Source organism: Lissotriton helveticus, chromosome 1_1 (assembly GCF_964261635.1).
Source record: "Lissotriton helveticus chromosome 1_1, aLisHel1.1, whole genome shotgun sequence".
In the NCBI taxonomy this organism is placed as follows: Eukaryota; Metazoa; Chordata; class Amphibia; order Caudata; family Salamandridae; genus Lissotriton; species Lissotriton helveticus.
In genome coordinates this window covers 1513718410-1513743107 of record NC_136057.1, presented here as the reverse complement: position 1 = coordinate 1513743107, position 24698 = coordinate 1513718410, and positions in this window count along the sequence as shown.

Sequence of the window (24698 nt, the reverse complement as noted above, 5' to 3'; positions counted from 1 at the left end):
ATGGTTGGATGCATCTTATAACTTCCCAAATTCAACAGGACAACTACAACAACATACAGATACAGTATCCGTTCTTTTCTAATTATCTTTTAAGTAATGTTATTGCTGTGAACTTCTATGAGTGTGACTCTGCATTTCTTTGATCTCTGCTTCTAAATTCATTCCTACAGCCATTGGATAGGTTTTACTTCTGCTATTTTTCAAACCTAATTTAATGTACGAAGTGTTTCTCTGAGTGCAGAGATAGGCAAGTGAAAACGCATAATTATTACTGCAGCCCTGTACTTTTGCATTCTTTCATTCACGGTTGTCGAAAGTACTACTTACTTTTCAGTAACCATGCATGCAGTAGTGCATGCACTTCCTTTATGTCACTTAAAAGATTTATGGTTAGCTTTGTACCAAAAGATTTGTTTATCTTCAATTATTGTTTGTCCATGCTGTGCTTTTTTTTTCTTCTCTCAACAAAACTTTCCCAAAAACCCCCATTCCCATCCATTTTCCAAACCCTAACCCTCTTCCCCCGGGCTGTGTGGTTTTGATTGATGTGTGACTAAATGACAGCAATAATTCCACACACTTGCTGGGGAGGATAAGGTCATAGCAACAGGCTGGTGAAGGAATCCGAGGATATATTCTTACTCAGCTTGACACTGAGTCACTATTGGCAAATGAAAGCAGATTTTCATGTGCGCCATTAACTTGATTGGTCATCAAGAACATCCTCCTCCTAGACGTGGCAAATGAAATTATTACGCTGCTGTGTCCTTCACCTTCAGTACTATTTCTTGTAATAGTAGCCAATGTCAAAGAAATTCAACGCAAGTAGTAGTTATACTTTCAATACTTTACCATTTGTTAGGCTACATTGTGGCACTGTTCTAGTGTACTGTCACCTGCTATATTCTCTATCGTACCGTTCTAATGCTACGGTAAGGACAAACAAGGTTTCATTTTCTTTTTTTTCAGATTCTGCAACTGCCACTGTGTAACACCACAAGTACCACCGCAATGATGACATTTCATCCGCCCAGGATTGCCAACCTTAATCATCATTTCGCGTGCAGCCAGCCCTGTGCCTAACCCTATTTCCAAACACAAATTACAGGTAAGATAAGCGTTTGGGGGGAGGTAGTATAATGGGGTATTAGGAGAGACGAGAGAGTGACGGTCCTAGGACTATTGGATTCACTTACTGTGTGAGAGGCACTTAGTTTTGAAAACATTTGTGCCATTAGTACTTACACAACTTGAATCAAGATGCCACTTAAGTTTTAGGACTGTTAAACCCCCACCCACCAACCTCAAAAGCAGTAAAAAACACGTATGCTAAGATTAAGTTTAAAGTATATTTATATATCCAATAACATAAAAAATCTCCCGTAAGACCCAACCCACCCCCCTCCCGAACCCCAACGAATGTCCCTGAAAACTAAGTCCAAAAAAGTAGAAAACCCAACTCCCAATTCCCACCCCCCAGAAGTCTTTAAAAAAGGGGCAAGGGACAGTCTCCTCCTACTGGCTGCTGTTGACTTTTCGGGCCAGGTCAGCATGCTCCTTGCGGAGGGTCTCGAGCAGGGTTTTGGTGTTGAGGAGCTCCTGCTCGAGGTAGGAAACCCTCAGGGAAAGGCGGTGCATCCTTTTTTTGCAACTGCTGTAGGGGGCAGCGGATTTCTTTGCTGCTCGGCGGTGGCGGGTGGCTGCGGAACCCCGGCTCCGTACCGCTGGAGACCTGCTGCACTGACTGGCTGACCCAGGGAGCGCGGAGGAGGATGCAGGTGTCGCCGTGGATGTTGTTGACGTACTCTGCGTGTCCTCCTCCTCCTGGGCCACCAGCCGCCGATATTCGGCGACAGTGGCCTCCAGCCTCCATTGCTGGGCCCTTTTAGCCAGCTCCTTCCTTGTTGGTTTGGAAGGAGCATCTATATGAAGAAAGAAAGACATAGTCTGTAACCAATGCTCTTTAAGATTAACACAAAATGATTCAGCAGAAAGTTGTGTCACAGTAGAAGTAGCAACTTGCAAGCCCAGTACATAACTATTGTGTCCAGTATCTACATAACCTCCCACTTCTTCATCCTTGCTCTAACATTAGTGGGAGTTTAAGGAATCAATTCTACGAGCACTATGGACTCACTCCATTAGAGTCGACTATGACAGTACACCAGTCTTATTCTTCTTCTTCTCTCTTGTTTAGCAAAATTGGTACGTAAACTTCTGCAAGCCGGTATAATGCCAGCGCAGTCAACTTGCACCCGAGAAAAACAGACGCCCGCCATGATGAGTGAGACAGACTTTTGTTACTGTACCAGTCCAGTACATGCAGGTGGTGATGCTCTTACTTTTCTATTACGGTGGCACTGAGAATATCCTGTTACAAGGGCTACTGCTTAATTAATTTAACTTTCACCCTACAGTGCCAATGAATAGATACTAGAAAAGGAAAATGAAGAAGATAAATAATCTGATTATCTATCACTGCACATGGTATGTATTTGCTTACATATGGGATGACTTTAGGTGCTTTGCTTTTTATTGAGTGAACAGTGATACATCCACACAAGAATGACCAAGTTCTACTAAACTTATTAACAGAGGTAGTGAGTGGCCATCGTAATAGCCGGATATATGCTGTGCTTGCAATACAAACTACTGCTACTATTCATGGTAGTATTCGAACAAAATTACAACTTCTTTTCCTTGCCTTTCCTACACTGGGACGGACGTGCGGGTGCGGTGTTACATGCTCTTCAAAGTAACACTTAGTTCATCCAGTGACCGTCTACTCTCTCTAGATACACATATGCTATCTAAGAGTCAGATAGTACCAGGATCCAGGCATCCATCCATTCAAAATATATGTCAATCATTCTTCTTCATGCCTCTCATCTGGACAAACCTTACATTTTCTCACGGGGAGCACACTATGCAGTCTGCAATCTCAATAAGTAAGGAATATAAGAGCTTACCACTGCCCGCCACTACCGTGGCAACCCGCACAGCAGTTTGGTCCGGCACTTGCACCGCCTCCTCCCCAGAACTTTCCTCCTCCACCTCCGCGCTGGGCCCAGCACCAGATGTTCCACCTACAAAGTACATTTAAGAATGTTAGATGTCATAGACATACACCAATCACTAGTATTTTGTCTAGGAATGAAGAAATGTGAATACAGAAACCAATCTAATAATTTGTGACTGTCTACTCTAAAGTAAAAATGTCCCTTTTTCCAGGGAAGGGTGTTGTCTTGCTGCACTTTTTGGCACAACTGATGAATGCTTGCTTATTAACACGCACCATTTTTCTCATAACAGACAGAAGCTTCACTTCTAAGAACAAATCATCATCACTAGGACGGAGGGACCAACGATTCAGCACCAAAAAGAAAAATTAAAGTTTAAACCAGGTGAGGGCTCGGCTCGCCCACAATAAATGTGTGAAATAAATCACTATAAGCACTTTTCCATTTTTAATCAACCGTTTATGTTTTATGACAAGCTTGATTTTAATAAATATTTTTACTTTTAATAAAGCTTTAAAACTTAAATAGACTCTGTGGTTTTTGGTCATGAGTGAATGAGCAAAAGGTTTTGCAATTTGCAAGCATGAGCCCGTGCCTCTGACACTTCTGGACTCTGACTCCGTACTCTTGTCCTGCGTTGGATAATCATCATTGGGGATCAATCATCGATGAATTCGGGAGCTAAATGACTCTGCCACACTATCTAGTCAGTAAGGAGATTGGGGGTTCTTCAAAGTCTGATATCACTGAGGTATGTGGAAAGTCTACCTGCGCCTATTATAATTGATAAACAATGCACTATTTAGTGTCCATAGTTCTGTTTGTGCAGAATTTGTCCCTGCAACAGTAGTAGTATGGATTGTCCTCCTATCCAAACCAAAAGTAAAGTAGTATCTTATTCTTTCTTGGTGGTCATTCACCTTTTTATTGTTGGTAATTGTCAAAGCATAAACATTTAGAAGACTTGAAAAGACATTATGGACAATCCCAGAAGAATGCACTCAGTGCATAGAGCTATTGCTGACTAGAATGGGAGTGTCGTTTTACACCTTTTGCCAAATGTGCAATCTTAGTTAGCTACACAGACAGACTAATAAGAATAATCTAGTAATACCACAGTGAGTCATAGTCGAGGCAGGATAAGAATTTAGATACAGTCTACAAGAAGATCAAAGACGATTTAGAAAAAATAGAATGAGGAACGCTAGGAAAAAATAGGTACTCTATATTAAAATTAAAACTTACCGGAGCCAGCAAAGGAGCCCTCGCCTGACCGATCCTGGCCTTGTTCAGCAGCAGCAGCCTCCTCCAATGTCCTCTTGCCCCTGGGGGAAGCTGATGTACACCATGAAAGAAAGAAAGACCCGAAAACATGGATGATTGTTGTCAACCAAATCAAACATTTCAAAAGAACAATAACAAAATCTTTTGGCGAAATAGCAAATAGACAACTATTCCACGGGATATATTGACCTATCTCATGTGGTCTACTACGATATTAGTATTGCTTGATTTGCGGACCGTCGACTTGCAAAGTTATTTAACTCACTAAACAAACTACTAAAAAGGTTCGCCTAGGACTGGAAGGCAGCAGTCCGCAGCATGCGAAGTGACAGACAAACTCCATCGTGATTGCAGATCAGCGACAACACTAAAAAGTTTCCTACTACATTAACCAGTCATTAAAATACTCAAACTATCAATCCACCACCACTATTTCTTCTCATTGCCAGGTGAACAAAGGAAGGACTGGACTTGAGTCTGTAGGGGCAGATTTACAAGCCCCTTGCGGCTCTTTTGCTCCAATGTTGCGTGACTTTTGTGACGCAGCGGCAGAACAAAAGAGGTGCCATGGTGCGGCGTATATTAACAACGTGACGCATATGGGAGATGCATCACGTTGTAAAGCCCTGCGCCATCAGGGGGCGATCCAGCACAAGGGAGGGCGTTCCTGCACAGGAACGCATCCTAAAAGTGGCTGAGGGAAATCTACAAGATTTCAATCAGTCACTTTTAGGACAATGAATGATGCGTGACTCAAACCCTGCGCCTGCTTGAAGCAGACGTACGGCTTGACGCAGCATTGGGGACATAGGGCACCCCAGAGCATTGCTGGAGCTGCGTCATCGTTGCGATGCAAATCCAGCAATGCGCCGCCTTTACGGCACAGATGTGTAACGCTTCGGTGACGTTTTGGGCCCATGGTGCGCCGCATTGTGTAAATACGGTGCACCATGGGTGGTGGTGGCGTGGCGCACAATTACTGGCGCATCCCTGCTACTTTGCAGGGATCCGCCGGTAATTGAAAATCTGACCCTTAGTCTCTGGCATTACGCAGTTCTTTACACTACACTCATACATAATTTCTCAGGCCAATGAAATGAACACAAAATAGAAAACAAATAAGCATAGTAGCAACGCTACTGAGAAGGAGAGCAGTGCACCTGAAATGCACAGAAGATTTTGAAATATAATTTACCTACAATGTAATCGGCAGCATTATTGCTCTTGGTAAAAAACAAAAATTTGCAATATAATAACACACAGAGCGGGAGAAAACAGAGTAGTGATGAAATAGCTAGAAATAGCTACTACTACTCACCAAGCCCGGGGATCTCGATGCCGAGCACGTCTAGCAAGTCGCGTTCCCGGTCCATGAGATCCGTCCAGCGGTGGGTGGCCTGGTTGTAGGTGCGCCGGACCCCAGAGTGTTGAAACATGGCCCGGCACACCTTCTCCCACCGCTTCCGGCGCTCCCGGAGCCCGTAGCCGGTAGCGATCTTGCCGCCTCCCATGATGGTCCTGGGGAGGCGGCGCTGGACATAAAAGACGAGTGCGGCCACCTCTTCCGCACTAAAAATCTCCCGAGCTATAACTTGCTCCCGCCTCAAACGCCCGCACGGGAGCCGGGCACGGGGTGCGGGACCCTTCCCCTTCGCGGGCTGCTTCCCGGCTCCCTTTACCATGGTCTGGGCAGAAAGGAAGGTAAATAATAAAGAAGAAATAGAATAGGGAAGAAGAAAAGAAAAGAGTTAAAAAAAGTAGTTTCAAATTAACCAAAAGTAGCAGAAAACACAAAAATATTGAGCTAGAAAAATAGAGGGATAGATAATAAGTAAAATGGATAAAAAAACTTCAAACAAGCAAAGGATGGCAGAGATTGACAGAGGATACAGAAAGCATGCCCAGAACCATAGCAATGAATGAAAAACAAGATGGCCGCGCCCGTTCACGACCACGTGGGTAAGTTCGCGCGAGATTTTCCCCGCGATCACACGCGAACTTGTACTAGCGAGCCGCACACTTTGCGAGATTACACATAGTGCCCGGAAACGGAAATACGTCACGCAAACAAGATGGCCGCGCCCATGTACGACCGCTAGGGTAACTTCGCAAACGTTGCGCTACAAGCGGCTTGCGAACACGGAAAAAATCACGCAAACAAACACGCTGCAAAAAAACAAATTGTGTATTCGCACGAATTCGCGGCTTCCGAAATCGATCTCACCCAAATTTGCACCCCGCGAATCGCGCGAAATTGCAGAAAAACGATTTTTGCAAAACTGAAAGCACTCAGCAGGTGCAAAAGTTCAATCTTATCATTAGTAACCATTCCCTCTAGTGCTTCCTGAGGGGCCCCTCCAGAGTTCAGTTGCCTACTTGCAACTATTCTATGACCCTGCTCTGACCCTCACAGCAGGCTCAGAGAATAGCTACAAGTATGCCACAAAGGTCCTGCTAAAAAAAATTAGACTGCAACAGAAAGCAATTACAGATAAGGAAGCAGGTGCCAGACTGGAAGTTCAAATTCAGTGACACATTAATCAATCATCCCCTATATCATGCATGTCAGTTGAGGCAGGGCAGGTGTGCTTTTCTCCCCATAATCTACAGTGATGAAACAGAGGGTGGCATGGGTGAGCCAGAGGGTGGCAGTGGTGAAACAGAGGGTGGCAGTGGTGAAAAAGAGGGTGCTGTGATGAACCAGATGTAGAAACAACATGGTTGCGACCGTTGCTACCCGACTGGTAAAAAAACCCTCGCGAAACGGCAGAAACACTTGCGAACCCAAAAAAAAATAATCCGCAAATTCGCGAGAATTCGCGGATTTTGCGGATTGCGAATCCGTAAATACGCAATTTCGCGGATTGCCAATTCGCAAAATTCGCCCATGCTTAATTCGCATCCTGAGCCGGAATCGGAGCATTGAAGGAGCGTCATCGCAAAATAGCGGCAGGAGCGTACCTGAGGCAGCGAAAGTCGCAGGAGTGAATTTTGGATCGTCAGGGCATTATTCCAGGTCGAAAACAGACGAGCCAGCCTCTAAGGACGCTCCGACAGCAGGAAATGCCTTCCAACAGGAGAAAAGCGATATTTCAAATAGCGAAGCTCCGAAGCTTCTGCAGAGCCTCACGCCAGCGCCGCCACCGCCATCGGGCGCTAAGCCACGCCCCCCAAAAAAATAATAATACATTATTAACACTATAAAATATAAATTATATGCATATTAATAAATACAAAAATATTAATAACGTTATTGGAACTCAACTACTTCCCACCCTATTCCCCTATAAACCCACAACCCACTCCTATTTTTTTTTTTTTTAAATGATACAATTAACATAATTACCAAATAATTAATTACCAAAAATTAACAACCAATTAATAATAAATTAATTCCCACAATTAACACTATAACATCTAAAAAAAAAAAGAAAAAAGAAAAAAAAGAAAAAGAATAATTAATTTATTATAATTACATTACTTCTCACCCTATTCCACTATAAACCCACAACCCACTAAAGAACTAAAAAACACAAAATGTAATTAACCTGAAATTAATAAATACTAAAAATGTAACACATATATTAAAAAACAAAAGCAATATGTATACAAAAAAATAGATTACATACTTTTAAGAAACATACTAAAATACATACAACTAATTGAAAAATCTATATTTTAAACAACTATATATCTGCAAACGATATTAATGACTTTGATATTTTAAAAACAATATTTCTTACCGTAAAGTCGATATACTTGACCACAATATTCTTGCTGTTGATATTTCTGTATCACGATATTTCCGACTCGATCTTTGTGTATGTCAACATTTCAAACTCAATATTCTGTTTGTGTACCATCAGAAGTTAGGTAGTGTGCATGCTCAAGCAGTTTTGCAAGCGATCTAATAGATTACATCTAGGGCATCTTATGATCAGCAACTACGATGCAGCCGAGCTTCTGACACATTTTACAATTCATTTCATGATAATGAGCTGTCTGTGAATTGTAGATGTGATCACAATGGGTGCTCACATACTTAGCTCCTAGAAACCCTTCAGGTTCAAGATACCATAAAAGTGATTTTCATGATGGAGAATTTAAACCATCCTACCATTCACAGGCTCACCAGATGTGAAATACTTCCACGATGTGCTTTAGTAAATAACTTTTACTGTGACAACAAAGTAGTTCTCGAAAGGACCCAGTTCTCCGAAGCCTACCATTCTGTCACAAGATTTTTCAAGCTCAGCATGAGTTTCAACCATTCTAGACAGGACGACCGTGCCTGTAGTGTTGCGATCCATTTGTAAACCAGCGTTGCTAGCCACCAGACATATGCTGGTCACTCTGGTGTTAAAGTTGAGCAGCCACTGCTATTTTTAACTTTACTGTAGAAGATACTCCTTAAAGGTCTGGAAATATCCCCCTTTCAACCCCGAACAACGAAGGCGACTATTCTGAAGGGTCCACATGCTACTATTTCTGCTTTAGAGGAAGGGTTTCTACCAATTCAAGAGCGTCAAACACATTGCGGGGCATTTGTCCGATAAACAAGGGGATGCCAATAGCCTCTCATGGAAGAGGAGCTGAAAGAAATCCCTATGTCATGTTTCAAACTGCTCTACAAGGGTTTGCAATGCCTGGTGAATAGCTGTAAACCCATGATCAGATGAGTTTATGTGTTCTAAGTTAACAAACATGAATTTTTTGTGATACTCTGTAGCAGTAAATCTCTCTACATTTCTCCATTACCTTCTGACACACTCTAAAATCCCCAGGCTTGAATCCTCAGATTGGGGGTTTGAGGTGGATGTTGAGCTCTTGGGGGGTTGGTGGTGACTCTGATTTTGAGGCAGTGCATTTTTAAGCCTCCTTTTAGAACAAATGTTGGCTTCCTTTAATTTACTGATTAAAAGCCTATGCTTCATGGCGCTATTGGCCCACTTTGTTTCTTACTGGCCCAGCCATTTCTAGGCAGCCCTCCAGAGCCCTTCTGAACGGTCTCGGGAGTATTTGCTGAAGATGCCCTCCCTGATTCCTGTGAACGCTTAAAAAGCCTTAAGCCTTCTCCTAAATTTGTGTTTTCGGGGTACAATCTGTGCCTTTTTAGGATGTGCTGTCATTGTATTTGGAACTTTAAGGTCCTGTCTGCAGGGTTCTTACTTCTTTTTGGCCATGCAATCTCGTAAAAACTGTTGTGCTTTAGTAAGGATGTCTTGTACCTTCTTTTTATGTTTGGAACTTTTGACCGAGTTATTAATAAAGCTGAAATCCCCACTCTTTATGGAGTGCCACAGACCTCCTCAAGATGAAATAACTTCTACATCTGTAATGGTTGATTTGCAAGATTGTAACACCTCTCTTCTACATCGTTGTACCCTCTGGATTATCTCCCTCTGTATATCCCTCAAGGGTTGGTTCTCGATTTCTGTCTTCCACAGTTTTATGGCCTTGGAGTTCTGATTGGATTTTAGTTTTCTGACAACCTGGTGCAGGTCTTTCACATATGACATTATACAGCTTTTTTGGCCTAAAAACTCATATTCTGGGGCATTATCTGTTACAATATGGGTGGGGCATATATTACCTTCAATCTCCCTGAGCAATGCTTTCGGGCTGCTCCTACTAGCACCGTTCTGAAGGTCTGACATTGGGGGGGGGTCAAAAAAGTGGATCCCATTCCAAATACCCAGTAGAGTATTCGCCGACAGCTCCTGAGGATGCCTCGCTACTATACTCTGTTTTAAAAATACGACTATGACATTTGCTCCATCCTGTACTGCTGTCAGGGTATGTTGAGGTGGGTGATGGAGGTTTTACACTTGACTGGGGGCTGGTGGGATCGAATTCACTTGGAGGTGTAACCGGTGACATAGGATATGGTGAATTTAAATGATGATAATCAATTTGATCGTGCACTGCTTGTGGTTAATCTTAAGGATGTTTGGACAAAGAAGGGACGGGGGTGGACGATATTTAACGGGGTCCAGAGTACATGTCCATGAACCCCATGATAGTGGGGTTGCTACCAAGGTATCAGACTATTACACATCCGGCCAGAGAGTGATTCCCAGGAGCACGGTACCTTTGTTCATCCTTAAGATTAAAATGCAAAAGGAGTACAAGGTTCCCCGGGAAGAGTGTAAAAGTAGAGGTGTGTGTGCTAGGAAGTGGGGGGAATCCCCAGGTTGGGACTAGAACACTCACACACCCAGCAAGCTAGGTGTCATGCTTCATCATATGGGTTCTGCTCCTCGTCAGACTGGCGCTGCAATGTCTGACGGGCTCCCGAAACCGGGGCTCTTTATCAGAGATCTTTTGTCCCGGCCATATGGTGCATGCGTGTGAGGGGGTGGGGGAGTGTGGTCATGACGTGAGTGATAAAGTTAAAAAAGGTAAATCAGTCCACGACCCATTTATTATTGTGGTATATTTCCTTGGTTAAAAGGGGGTGGGAAGGGAGCTAAATGCCCTGGAGCTATCCTAGCAAGTTAGCTACTACCCTCTTACACGGTCGACATGTTTCTTGCCGTGATGGCAATTCCTCAGGACCTAGATGTAGTGTACCACACAGTGAAAAGAAATTAATAAAGAAGTGAGTGCAAATTATATAGGAAACTTGCAATATGGTATACGACCTTCTGTGGGCGGTAATACCGGATTGCAGGCCAATTGGTCCTGCTCAAGTTTCTAGACCTGTGGAGAAAATTAAACACAGTTTTCAGATGGCATTTACGGGGAGCGGATCCCATCTGATGGAGTTGCACCCACATTCTCCATGTACACACACATACACACACAACAACCCTAGTGAGAGATAAAAACTGGCATAAAAATAATTATTTAGCGAGTTTGGTGACAGATTCACACAACCGGTGGTTTGTGCACATGAATAAACTTTAAATTAGCAACAGTAATGGAAGAAGTCAAAAGCTGCCATCTAGAGGAAGGAGACCGGGCTAGACATGCTCACCCCAGGAGGTTCCCTGAAGTGCTTCTCAGTCTGCTTCCGATGAACCAGTGGGAAACAAGGATATGATACCTAGTGGGGGAGATTAGCGGTAAAATAAGCTGTGTAAAGGTAATCACAGGATGGTAAGGTAGTGGCAAGGACCCCTAGGAGGGCGTACACCAGGAGTTCAGGCAAGTACCTCACATCTCCAAGTTCCGCGTGTCGCGGTCTGTCATCACTCCGTAGCCCGAAATGCTCTGGTCACTAGTGGTCGCCATAACAAACAAGCACCGTCACCCGGCGCCCGCACCACTGCGTCGCAACCCCGCTGGAATGCAGCAGGGAGCAGCTCCCTGCTGCATTCCAGCGGGGTTGCGACGTGGTGGTGCGGGCGCCGGGTGACGGTGCTTGTTTGTTATGGCGACCACTAGTGACCAGAGCATTTCGGGCTATGGAGTGATGACAGACCGCGACACGCGGAACTTGGAGATGTGAGGTACTTGCCTGATCTCCTGGTGTACGCCCTCCTAGGGGTCCTTGCCACTCCCTTACCATCCTGTGATTACCTTTACACAGCTTATTTTACCGCTAATCTCCCCCACTAGGTATCATATCCTTGTTTCCCACTGGTTCATCGGAAGCAGACTGAGAAGCACTTCAGGGAACCTCCTGGGGTGAGCATGTCTAGCCCGGTCTCCTTCCTCTAGATGGCAGCTTTTGACTTCTTCCATTACTGTTGCTAATTTAAAGTTTATTCATGTGCACAAACCACCGGTTGTGTGAATCTGTCACCAAACTCGCTAAATAATTATTTTTATGCCAGTTTTTATCTCTCACTAGGGTTGTTGTGTGTGTATGTGTGTGTACATGGAGAATGTGGGTGCAACTCCATCAGATGGGATCAGCTCCCCGTAAATGCCATCTGAAAACTGTGTTTAATTTTCTCCACAGGTCTAGAAACTTGAGCAGGACCAATTGGCCTGCAATCCGGTATTACCGCCCACAGAAGGTCGTATACCACATTGCAAGTTTCCTATATAATTTTCACTCACTTCTTTATTAATTTCTTTTCACTGTGTGGTACACTACATCTAGGTCCTGAGGAATTGCCATCACGGCAAGAAACATGTCGACCGTATAAGAGGGTAGTAGCTAACTTGCTAGGATAGCTCCAGGGCATTTAGCTCCCTTCCCACCCCCTTTTAACCAAGGAAATCTACCACAATAATAAATGGGTCGTGGACTGATTTACCTTTTTTAACTTTATCACTCACGTCATGACCACACTCCCCCACCCCCTCACACGCATGCACCATATGGCCGGGACAAAAGATCTCCGATAAAGAGCCCCGGTTTCGGGAGCCCGTCAGACATTGCAGCGCCAGTCTGACGAGGAGCAGAACCCATATGATGAAGCATGACACCTAGCTTGCTGGGTGTGTGGGGGTTCTAGTCCCAACCTGGGGATTCCCCCCACTTCCTAGCACACACACCTCTACTTTTACACTCTTCCCGGGGAACCTTGTACTCCTTTTGCATTTTAATCTTAAGGATGAACAAAGGTACCGTGCTCCTGGGAATCACTCCCTGGCCGGATGTGTAATAGTCTGATACCTTGGTAGCAACCCCACTATCATGGGGTGTCTCCCTGGGCACAGGTTGATGCACTGTAAACAACAGCTACATTTTCAAAAAACAGCTCTTTTCAAATTTTCTAGTTTGTTGCTTTATTCTTTAATGTGTTCGTTTCACACATTGGCTTCATAGCATTCACAAATGGTACTTCATTTCCCATAATGCTTTATCTGTGTCACAAATATTGGCAATCCTCACATATCCCTATGCATTTCGGAACAGAGCCTTTGTCAGGGGAATATCTGTGAAAAGTAAAGGAATCATATTTTGTTTTAAGCCACAGGTTTACCACCCGAAAAATATATCCACCACTTGATTAAAAATGTAGTTAGTGAACTGTAGTGTTCCGTGTCAGCAGAGTCGCTTATGTTGAATGATGTCGCCTTACGTTGAACGTTCGAACTAGTGCGTGTTAAAAGTTAAATTCACCCTGTGACGGTTTGGCAAGTATGCTATTCCGGCAATGAAGGCAATCCCTGTGCTCCGTTAAGACATTCAGTACGCATTTATACGGATACATACTTATTGCGATTTAAGGATGTTAGGCATCAGTAACATTGGATACGCGCTGAGTTTACATGCGTTTAATGGTTTTAAGGAGTTCGGCAGTAAAATATATCGTAATATTCTGGTAACCATTTGCTACAGATTCAGGGGCAGATTTATGTTGGGAATGCGCCACGTTTGCGTCACGCAACTGCGGCGTAAACGTGGCGCATCCCTACGACCCATTTACAACGTGACGCATCTAGGCAGATGCGTCACGTTGTAAAGCCCTGCGCCACTTGTGGGCGTTCCGGTGCAGGGTGGGCGTTCCGGGGCAGGTGCTCCTCGCAAAAGTGGCTGAGTGAAATCTATAAGATTTCACTCAGTTACTTTTAGGCCAATGCTGCGTCAAAACCCTGCGCCTGCTTGAAGCAGGCGTAGGTCTTGACGCAGCATTGGTCAGATAGGGAACCCCCGAGCCTTGCTGGAGCTGCGTCGCGCCTGCGACGCAGCTCCAGCAATGCGCCACCTTTACGGCACAGATGCGTCACGCATCTGTGCCGTTTTTGCCCCATGGTGCGCCGCATTGTAAATGCGGCGCACCATGGGTGGCGGAGCAGCGGCGCAACATAACTGGCGCATCCCTGGGGATGCGCCAGTCATCATAAATCTTCCCCTCAGTGCGCACTTCCAAGCTTACGTGCATTTCGCGGCTGCATTATTTCAAAAAGGAGACGCTTACCGATGTAAACGAGAGAGGGGCTTTTCATTGCTTCTTGGATCTCGTCTGTGTGCCGGTTGTTGTTAAATGATGGTCATAACAGCTCAGAGGTGTAGGAAGCGCCAGGACTGGGAACAAGGGGCTGCAGCCCCTTGGTGTCTACATTAGAAGGAACACTGTGAGCTACTGCGGTGCCGGCTGGTGTTTCAGTACTCAATGGCACCCTTGTCAGGGACTTGAGAAACCCTGTACCTACATAAGATGTGTCAATTGGGAATAATCATTTTTAAGACCTTGATCAACTAGGGTTTGTGAGATTTTTCATGCAATTGTGGCTCATTGGTTAGCCCCCTGAGAAGCCCTGCAGATGCAGAATATGGGTCTTGGTCTGGGTGATGATTTTCAAGCCCTTCTTCAAATCGAGTACATGTGATTTTAATAGGCGTGTCAGTTTTTGGATAATAATTTTCAAGCCCAAAGGCTATGTGAGATATTTATAGTCAATTCTGAGGATTCTCTGGGAAGCACATGATATTCCCACTCTCAGATCTTAAACATTTACCTGCATGAAGATTATGGGTGCATGGCTGTGCAGTAACTGTGTGTTTTTTTAAGAATAGATCTAAAGGGACGGTTTGTGGATCCAGGACTGTGGGTTTCTTCTTCTTCTTCTTTAATTAAAGGTGATGCAATTTTGTTTTTTTTAGTGTGAGATCGAATTCCTGGTTTTACATGTCCCTGGCTGTTGTGTGTCTGCTGGTAGAAGTATGCACCCTTTGAGGGTTACACTTCTAGTCAAAAAAGGACTTCCTGTATGCATGGTCACTGTACTGGTTGTGTGTTTTGCTGGTATAGAAGTGTAGGAGTAAGCATAATGAATGTCTATAAGGCCTGCGTTTGCAGTGGCAGTGCATGGGTTGTTATGTGTACTTCCCATTTCTTCTAAATAATAAGCGTACAATAAATTGAGAGAGAGACATTGAGCTTACCAAATCATGTATGCATCAATTTGAGAGAGAGACATTTGTGCTTTCACAATTATATATATATATATGCATGTCCTAACGACTAGTAGAGATCGATTGGTATTATCAAGGTGTGCGACCAGGAAAGTAACCTAACAGTGTCTGGTCTACTGTTATTATGGAAGTAATTTGCTCATAAGAAGGTGTTAGCTTCTTTTTTGAAAGCTGAAGTGGACATGATTCTTCTACTGCTCAGGGGGAGTGAGTTCCAAAATCTTGGTGCCGCACCAGAAAATGCTCTGCCATAAGTTATTTTCTTTCGGAAGAGGGAGGGTCTTAGTAAGAGATGTCCATTGCTCCGAGCGACTCTGCTGCCTCCTGATAATGTGATTTTCTGGCTAGGTATAGTGGTGTTTTATAATGAATCGCTTTGTGAGTGGTACATGCCAACTTTAGGTGGATTCTTGCTTCAAAAGGTAGGGAATTAAGCGCTTTCAGATGAGGGGTGATGTGGTCAAATTTGTTGGAGCCTGTTATAAGTCTTGTGGCCGCATTGAGACATGCTTTTAGCAGGTCCTGATAGAGTTGTGTACCATACTCGATCCTCGAGATGACTAGTGCCTGGACTGCCAATTTGAGGGCTGAAGTAGCTAAGAAAAGATTTCAGTTTTCTAAGATAGCTTAAATGGAAGCGGGCAATTTTTGCCATTGTGTTAATGTGGGTTTGCATGTCAGCTTCTTATCTAGCACAATACCTAGAGACTTGGTTGAGTCTACTAGACTCTGAGGACAGTTTAGTGCAGTGATCCGCTTGGTCAATTCCATTATACTCATAACGCTTTTCTGGGGGGAAAGCTTGAGATGATTATTAGTTAGCCAATAAACGGTCCTCTTTAAAGTCTGGTTCAAGATGCTGATCTCTTCCACCGATGTAATCCTGATATATATATAGCTGTGTATCGTCTGCATACATGTGGAAGGAAATGTTTGCCTGCTGTAATTAATGAATAATTATGAACTTCTGGGGGAACTGTGAATAAATATTCATCACTTTCACATTTCCTATATAATACATTGGTTTAGCAAACTCTCTGAGGGTACGATGCAGTCTTGGGTTTTTTTAATGTACAAAATTGCCCCAACTCCAAGGGCTCAAGGGGTAATCTTGTCAAATCATTTATACAAGCCCAACCTAGTTTCGCCTGTATTAGAAGGGTTCTGCTGTACACTGTTTGTTTTAGCATTTCAACAGCTATCTGCACTTTCCGCCTCATGATCTGTAAAAACATCCACATAAGAATACTATTAGAAAATGTCTGTGATGGTGAGACAATAAGGTTAGCAACGGTCTCAGAACCACAGTGTTCTAAACATCTGTACCGTGTTGTAATTCAACCGTTTCCTCAAGGCGCCATGTTAATTCTGGGAGATCCTGGGTGCTTAGGGGACAGATTTGCCTTAGAAACATCTTTAACAAACAGCACATGTGATCACTGATTGAGTCATTAAAAAAGATATTCTAGACATGTGTTGTTTCACCATATAATAGATTTTGAAAATGGCTGGATTCTTATCGAACTTTGTTGCAGAAAGGGCTAATTAAGACATGGGCTTTGAACCTGCGCTAAGCAGTTCAGGTGTTTAACCACAGGGGATGTGCTAGATCTTTAACCCAAAATTACAGAAATGCTCAAAGCATATTATAAATAACTCCTACTCAATGCTTGCACTAAACACATATCATTTTCTTTCTCCAGCTCCGCAACTCCTGCCCCTGTCCTGTTGCTTAGTGCTTGTAAAATCACATCCAGAACATGCTGCTAACCTTTAACCCCTGGCAAACAGCTTGGTTTAACAAAAGATGTTTGTACATTTTGTGTAAATTGCAGATTTTCACATAACCAATGAAACAAACGGCATCATTCAGCTGTTCCCTCAAATGCAACAGAGATCCTTGAGCCCTCGCACATACATTTAAATAACTGTCCCTCTGACACCTCTATTTTACGCTTGCATTTTCTTAATTACAGGATGCTACCAAGGGGTGCCTTCTCAAAATGTACACTTTTACGTATGCCTGATACAGAATTGCTCAAAGCAAATAGAAATAACTTCTAATCAATGCTTGCACTAAACACTTGCAGTTTTTTTCTGAAACATCCAACCGTCCTGCCCCTGTCCTGTTGCTCAAGGCTTTTGAAAATGCATCAGATGCATTCTGTTGACCTTTAACCCCTTGCAAACCCTTTGTTTAATAATAGATTGTATATGCACATTGTTGTAAAATGCAGATTTCCACTGGGCCTGTAGGATATGCCACTATGAGGTTAAGCTAATACACATTTTTTCCAAACCATAACAAAGAAGCAAGAACGGTGACATGCAATACATTTTAGACAGTACATAAACCTGTAAATGGTATAAGTTAGCATTGTTTTTACCTGCAGCAGAAGTTGTCCTGTATCACCCTGCTGCTCCCTGCACTTTATCACACAGCTTTGCTCCATGTTGCGGAATCCACTCAGACAACAGACTTAAAATAAGCATTTCGCTCTTGCTTCTGTTTTTTTTAATTTTTTTTATTGAGAATTCATGTGACATAATAACAAAGCGATATGAATAAATTTGACTGGAAAAAAGAAGACTTGATACAGTATAGGCAAACCACAAAAAATTGACAATAAAAAATAAATAAAACAAAAACAAGGTGTGTAGAGGTCAGTTAACGAATTACATTGCTAGTATCTGATTGAAATTGATGGCTGTCAATCATGTAATGTTATTGATATAGATATTAATATTGATGTTAATATACGTATGGTAAACATAGTGCCGGCTACTACATACAGAAAAAGAGAAAATATAGCAAATAAGAACATTAAGAGCATTGCCGTAACCATAATCCTGAAACTTAATAAGTTTACTACAACCTACTAGTACGCCAAGCAACCACTGGTGCCCATATCTTCATCCCCAATTCTCTTAATTTTTTACCCTTGAGTTGATACATAGCCGCCTCCACATTGTGTATGCCCAATAATCTAGATAACCACATTTGAAAGGTTGGAGCCTCAGTATCTTTCCAAGCTGCTGAAATTAAAATTCTGAGTACAGCTGTGGAGATAAAAATTAAAGCTTCAGTCTCAGTATTTAATTTCAATTGACTTTGGCATCCTATAATCATGAGTGTCGGAGACAAGGTTATCTGAGCATCCAGCAGTCCTGACCAAAATGATTCGATCTCTATTTTGATTGATTCTAGTTTCTCACACTGATAAAACATATGGATAATGTCAGCTGGGCCTTTGCCACATCTGGGACAATTACTGTTCTCCCTCTTGCCCCAATCATAAAGTTTAGAGGGGGTATAATAAAGATTGAATAATGTTTTAAAGTGTTGAGCTCTTAAATTGGAGGAGCGTAGAAATCTTCTATCCATTTCAAGGGCTCTGTCCAGGTCAATATCCGGATCCTCCAGCTTTGAAGCCCAGGCTGCCTCAGTTTTGCCCATGTCGTCCTGGGATTCCTCCAAAAACAGCCTGTACACACCGTTAATTCTAGGTTCACCCACCTTCAGATAGTCCAATATCTTACACCTTAAGATAATTCGGGGCCTTATTGATCTGATTGTACTGACCACCTGAGCATATTTATAATGTATACCCTGTGCCTTTGTCTTAATTCTTCCAGAGTTCTGCACTCATCCCTGACAATAACTTGCCCCAGTGTCAGAATACCTTTTCCCGCCCAGTGTCTCCAGGGCCAATCATTACTTAAATTAGGAAAGAGGCCAGAATCCCAGAGTGGGGTGTGGTGATTATATTTGGGAATTGCCAATGCTTTCTGAGCTGCTGCCCAGACCCCCCATATTCCTTCGAGTGTCTTAAGTCTCGACTTGCTATAATATTTCCTTTCTGTTCTCCTTAGTAATACCCCGGTAGCCTCGCTGCCAAGTAGTAATTCAAAGATAGATGGAATCGCGTCTTGTCTTCTCGGGGAGTTTGAGCTGCTTCCCACTGGTTCAAATAAAATAGCCATCTGCGTAAGTAGACAGGACCAATGATAGTATCTGATGTTTGGCATTCTCAAACCACCCCTTTCCTGAGGCAGAGACATATATTTCATGGATCTTCTAACCTTACCATATTGCCACAAGAAGTTCATAAAGATAGATTCTATTTCTTTAATAATTTTCCCCTCTATTTTAAAGGGGATCGACCGAAATTTATATAACACCTTGGGGAACATAGTCATTTTGATAACATTGGCGCGACCAATTATTGTAGCGTGTCCATTCTCTTCAGATTCTCCCTCATGGATTTTATAAGAGGAATAAAATTGTCTCTAATTATCAACTCCGGCTGCGCGTTGATAGTTATCCCCAGGTAAACCACAGAATCAACGAATCTGGAGTCTGACTTGTTTATGTTCTTGGAGCAGAGCACCTGTGTCTTACCCACATTTAGACGATAGCCTGATTGTCCGCCAAATTTGCTCGTAGTACCCACTACTTCTCGCATAGCTGCTTCGGGATCAGTAGTAATGACAGCTAGATCATCAGCATATGCCAAAATTTTTGTTTGAAATCCATTTGTTACTACCGGTTTAACTGCTGTGTTGTTGATTATTTGACGTATTAGAGGATCAATATATAATGCGAATAGAATGGGTGAGCATGGGCATCCCTGCCTCGTCCCCCTCGTAATAAAAATCTTATCTGAACTCTCACCCATCATTTGAATTTTCGCGACTGGGGTGGCATACATGGCCTGAATAGCCTTCATAAACCTTGGTCCAAATCCCCTTTCGGCGAGCACACTCCACAGGAATTCCCATCTAACGCGGTCAAAAGCTTTCTCCGCATCTAGGAGGATCTTTGCGACCCCTCCATCCCCGGCAGCATGGATATCAAACAACGTGATAGCTCGTCTGATGTGATCTGTGGTTCCCCTACCAGGAATAAAACCATGCTGCCAGGGAGAGACCAGGGACCCAATGATCCGTCCCAAGCGGGTTGCCAAGATCTTAGCGTATAATTTATTGTCCGCGTTTATTAAAGATATGGGTCTATATGAACCCGGATTTTCCGTGGGCTTGCCTTTTTTATGGAACACCACTATATTGGTGTTCATCCATGACTCAGGAATTAAACCTGTATTTATAACCCCGTTAAAAAGGTCTAAAAGAAGTATAGATGTTTCTTCAAATAAACTTTTGTAGAACTCAATTGGTAAACCATTGGGGCCGGCAGCCTTCCCTGCTGCTAATTTTTGTATGGCCTCCGAGAGTTCATCCATAGTAATGGATTGTTCTAGAATTTCTCTATCATTCTGAGCCACTTTGATCCCCAATACTGTCCACTCAGCCATTGGCTCCTCTGTCCCCACATCTTCCTGATACAGTGTTTGATAGTATCTTTTGAAGACATCAGTGATGTTCTTTGGCTCCTCGTAGATCCTGCCCTGCTCTACTATACGTGAAATAATATTTTTCGAGGTCGCCTGTCTAATACGTAGTGCCAATGCTTTCCCAGCTTGTTCCCCCGTCTCATACATATTCCTTCTTTGTGTTTGATATTTAGCAGCAGCTTTTTCGGCTAATTGCTTTTGTATCTCAGCTTTGATAGTGCTCACTCTTTCTAGGCTTATGGTGTCCGGCCTTCTCTCAGATATATCTTTCCTATGCTGTTCCTCCGCTGCTGTTAATTTATTCATTAATTGCTCTCTTTCTAAGTTGAGTCGTTTCCAATTGCGAGAGGTGTAGCTGCTGGTTTCTCCCCTTAAGACAGCTTTATAGCTGTCCCAAACAGAGTTTCGCGATGCCCTGTATCTATTAGCATCAAAAAAGGCCTGTGACCAGTTCTTCATATATGATATATATGTGCTATCTGTTAAGAGCTTCTTATCAAAAGTCCATGGTCTCAATGGTTTAGCTGGTCTATTCGAAGCTATTGTTAATAACAATGGATTATGGTCTGATATTATCATAGGTAATTTGCTGATTTCTACTGTGCTTATCTCAATGGTGGTAATCATGAAATAATCCAGCTTGGAATATTTCTTAAATAGATGCGAAAAATATGTGAAGCCTGCATTCCCTGATTCGATACTACCCCAGACATCCCTCAAACCATGTGAATCCATCATTGAGCGTACTGCCCGATATACCCGGGGTTTACGCCCGGTATATCCTATTCCCCCTTCAAAATCTGCAGAGATATTAAAATCCCCGCAAACCACTATGGGTGCTGGCCAGCTTGCTAGCTCCTTCTCAATATGATTGAAGATGTGAGGGTCGTCACTGTTAGCCCTGTATATACTACAAATAGTAATACCAGAATTCATTTCGCATAATGCCCACCGCCCCATGGTGTCAGCCTTGAATCCTTTAGCTCCCCCCAGACCGACCTTGCAATGATAGTGACCCCCCTAATAGTAGCCGTTTGGGAGGAGCAGGATAGAATCTCGAATCCCTTTATGTTTAACCAATGCCTTTTCCCCCATGGCAAATGGGTCTCCTGTATACATATGATATCTGTACGTGTAAAGTTAACAAATTCCTCTAATCTTCCCCTTTTTTTCCAATCGTTTAGACCCCCTATATTCATAGAGCAGATCCTAAGTTTTGACATACTTCTGTTTTAGATCCTTCCTTCGGTTCAACTTTCCACTTGATCTAGTAAAGAGACGTTTGACTACATACCATGTTACAACTTTAAATCTTGATCTGATTATATTTACAATAGTATCATGAATTCTCTTTTTTTGATTTGCACCCCCCCTACACCAACCCAACCCTCCCTCCCCATCCACTTCCACCGCCCAATCCCTCCCACCCCCCCCAACCTCCCATTGAGGCATCCTGGGTCCAACCGGATCCAGGTATGGGCGTCTGTATGGTCCGAGCACCACAATCGCTCTCAGAGCCTCCGGCCCCGCCATTGGAGACTGAAGAGAAAGCGCCAAAGCAGAAAATAGAAAAGGAGGAAAAAACAAACCATAAAAATAAAAGTTTAAGTCTATACCCAAATATTAATTAGTTTTTGGGTCTCAGGCAATTAAAAAGCCCCCTTGGCATTTATCAGTTGTCTTTCCTTACAGAGTCCGATATTTCTTGCAAGTACCCTTCCGCTTGGATTTCGCTGTGAAAAAAACGCGTAGTACCTTTAAAAATTATTTTCAAGCGAGAAGGGTTTTGTAAGTACACAGTAGCACCAGCTTTTTCAAAAGGGATAAAAAGCTGCCGCATTCTCCATCTTCTTTCAACTGTGGGATGTGCATAATCTGGTCTTACAAAGAAGGAGAATCCATTATGTTCCCGTTTACTGGTAGGTCGTGCTAGATCATAAATGGCTTCCCGTAACAGAAAGTTACCAAAATACACTAACATTGCCCTTGGGTATGCGGTGGATTTCTCGGCCTGATTACGTTTTGTGAGGGGAAAGCGATGGGCCCGCTGGATTTCTTTGTCCATATCCCAGGATTCTAATTCAGGAAAAGTTTTTTTCAAAAGATTGCTTATATATCCCCTAGGATCGTTTCTCTCCACGGCTTCCGGGATTCCGAGAAACCGGAGGTTATTTCTTCTGGAGCGATTCTCCTGGTCTTCAACCTTGAACATTAAGTCTCGAATAATCCCTTCTTGAGATTTTCTCGCTTTTGGAGGCAGGCAACATCTTTCTCTAAATACTCAGTACGAGTTTCTAGAGATGCCATCCTTTCCGATATCTCGGTACAAGTACTGCCTACTTTGTTGACCACTCCTTCTAACTTCTGAATAGCAGCATGATTCCTCTCACTGTCTTTCTTTATATCCTTATGAAAGTCTCTAATAGTCATCAAAATATCTTTTAAGGAAGGCTCAGCCAATTTCTCTTTTCTTATGCCAAGCCATGTTGTAGCTGGTTGTCGCTCCCATTTAATTCCTCTCCACTGTGCTGAGCCGATATAGCTTTGTCAGTATAATTGGATTTATTCCTGCTTTTGCTACCTTGCCCAGTTATACTTCCCTGGTCTGAACTTTCTTCGAGGTTTGACTTATTAAGCCGTAGGTTCCTTGTTCTCCTTTTCTCAAATTTTTTCCCCCGCGGGGTATTATCTTGATCTGGAGCGCTGGATTTTTTGGCGTCTAAGGAGTCTGTTCCTTCGGGTGTTGAACCTCGAGCAGGATTGATATTATCGTCACTAATGTTTATGTTTATGTTTTTGAGATTTTTATTGCGCACGATTACCCTGGGGTGTCTCGGCGCATGCAGAACTTCCTAATAACAGAAGGCATCTAAAGGGATCACTGGTTGAATAACCAAGTCTTCAAGAGCCTGCGGAACATAATGAGAGTAGGGCAAGTTTTTATAGCCAATGGGAGGGAGTTCCACAGCCTGGGGGTTGCTACCAAGAAGCGTCTGAGATCTTTTGCGCGATGAGTTACCCCCATGGATACGACACGGTCGACCAGGATGGAGTGGTCGACCGTGTCGAAGGCGGCGGACAGATCAAGGAGCACCAGGACCGCCGCCCCCCCCTGATCCATGATGGTCCTGATCTCATCGGATGCCTTTATCAAGGCCGTTTCTGTGCCATGATATTTCCTGAACCCGAACTGAGTATCATCTAGAAGATCGTGATGGTCAATGAACTCAGATAGTTGCAGGTTCATGACCGACTCAAATATTTTGGCCGGGAAAGGTAGGCAAGCAATAGGCCTATAGCTGGCCGAGTCAGTGGGGTCTAGAGACGGCTTTTTCAATAGCGGTTTAATAACTGCCTTTTTCCAGACTTCCGGATAAATGCCTGTTTGGAAGTTGGAATTGCAAAGGTCCGTTAAAGGAGAAGCTATGACCTCAGTGAGAGTGTTCAGTATCGCTGGGGGGCATGGGTCAAATGGAGAGCCAGACTTGATAGAAGTAATCAACCTACTGATGTGTTCGGTTGAGACCGGAAGAAAGTTCGTGAACTTGGGTATGTGAGAAGGGGGATCAGGGGCAATGAGACGTGTAGGGAGGGAGAATGACGAGTAGATCCTGGAAACCTTAGTGAAAAAGAAACTGGCAAACGCATTACACAGGACTTGAGAAGGTTCCGTCGGAGGGCCTGTAGGGGGGTTGAAAAGAGTGTCAACTACCTGAAACAGCTTTCTCGCTGAGTTTTGAGCTGATTCAATTTGGGCCAGAAAGAAGGTACTTTTGCATTTTACAATGGATTTTTTGTATAGTGCTAGGGCATCTTTATAAGTTTGCCTGTCTGCAAGATTGTAGTGCTTTCGCCACCGCCTTTCCAGGTTCCTACAGTGTTGACGCTGTAAGCGGAGATCCTCCGTGAACCATGGTGCGGATGGTGATGCCCTGTTAGAAATAAAGGATTTAGCAGGGACCACATGGTTCACTGCATCAGAAATCCATTCCTGGTATCTGCTAGACGTTACGCTGGGATTAGTAGAGACCTCATACCGGGAGTCCTCTAGAGTCTGGGATAGAAGAGAGTGATCCAGATTTTTCCAGGCTCTAGAGCTGATGGAAATGGGGGGCATAGGTTTAGAGAGGTTGCGGTTGTTAGCCTGGATGGTGAAGATCACAGCAGAATGATCCGACCATACGACGGGACTGACTAAAGAGAGGGAAAGCTTGGGGTTGT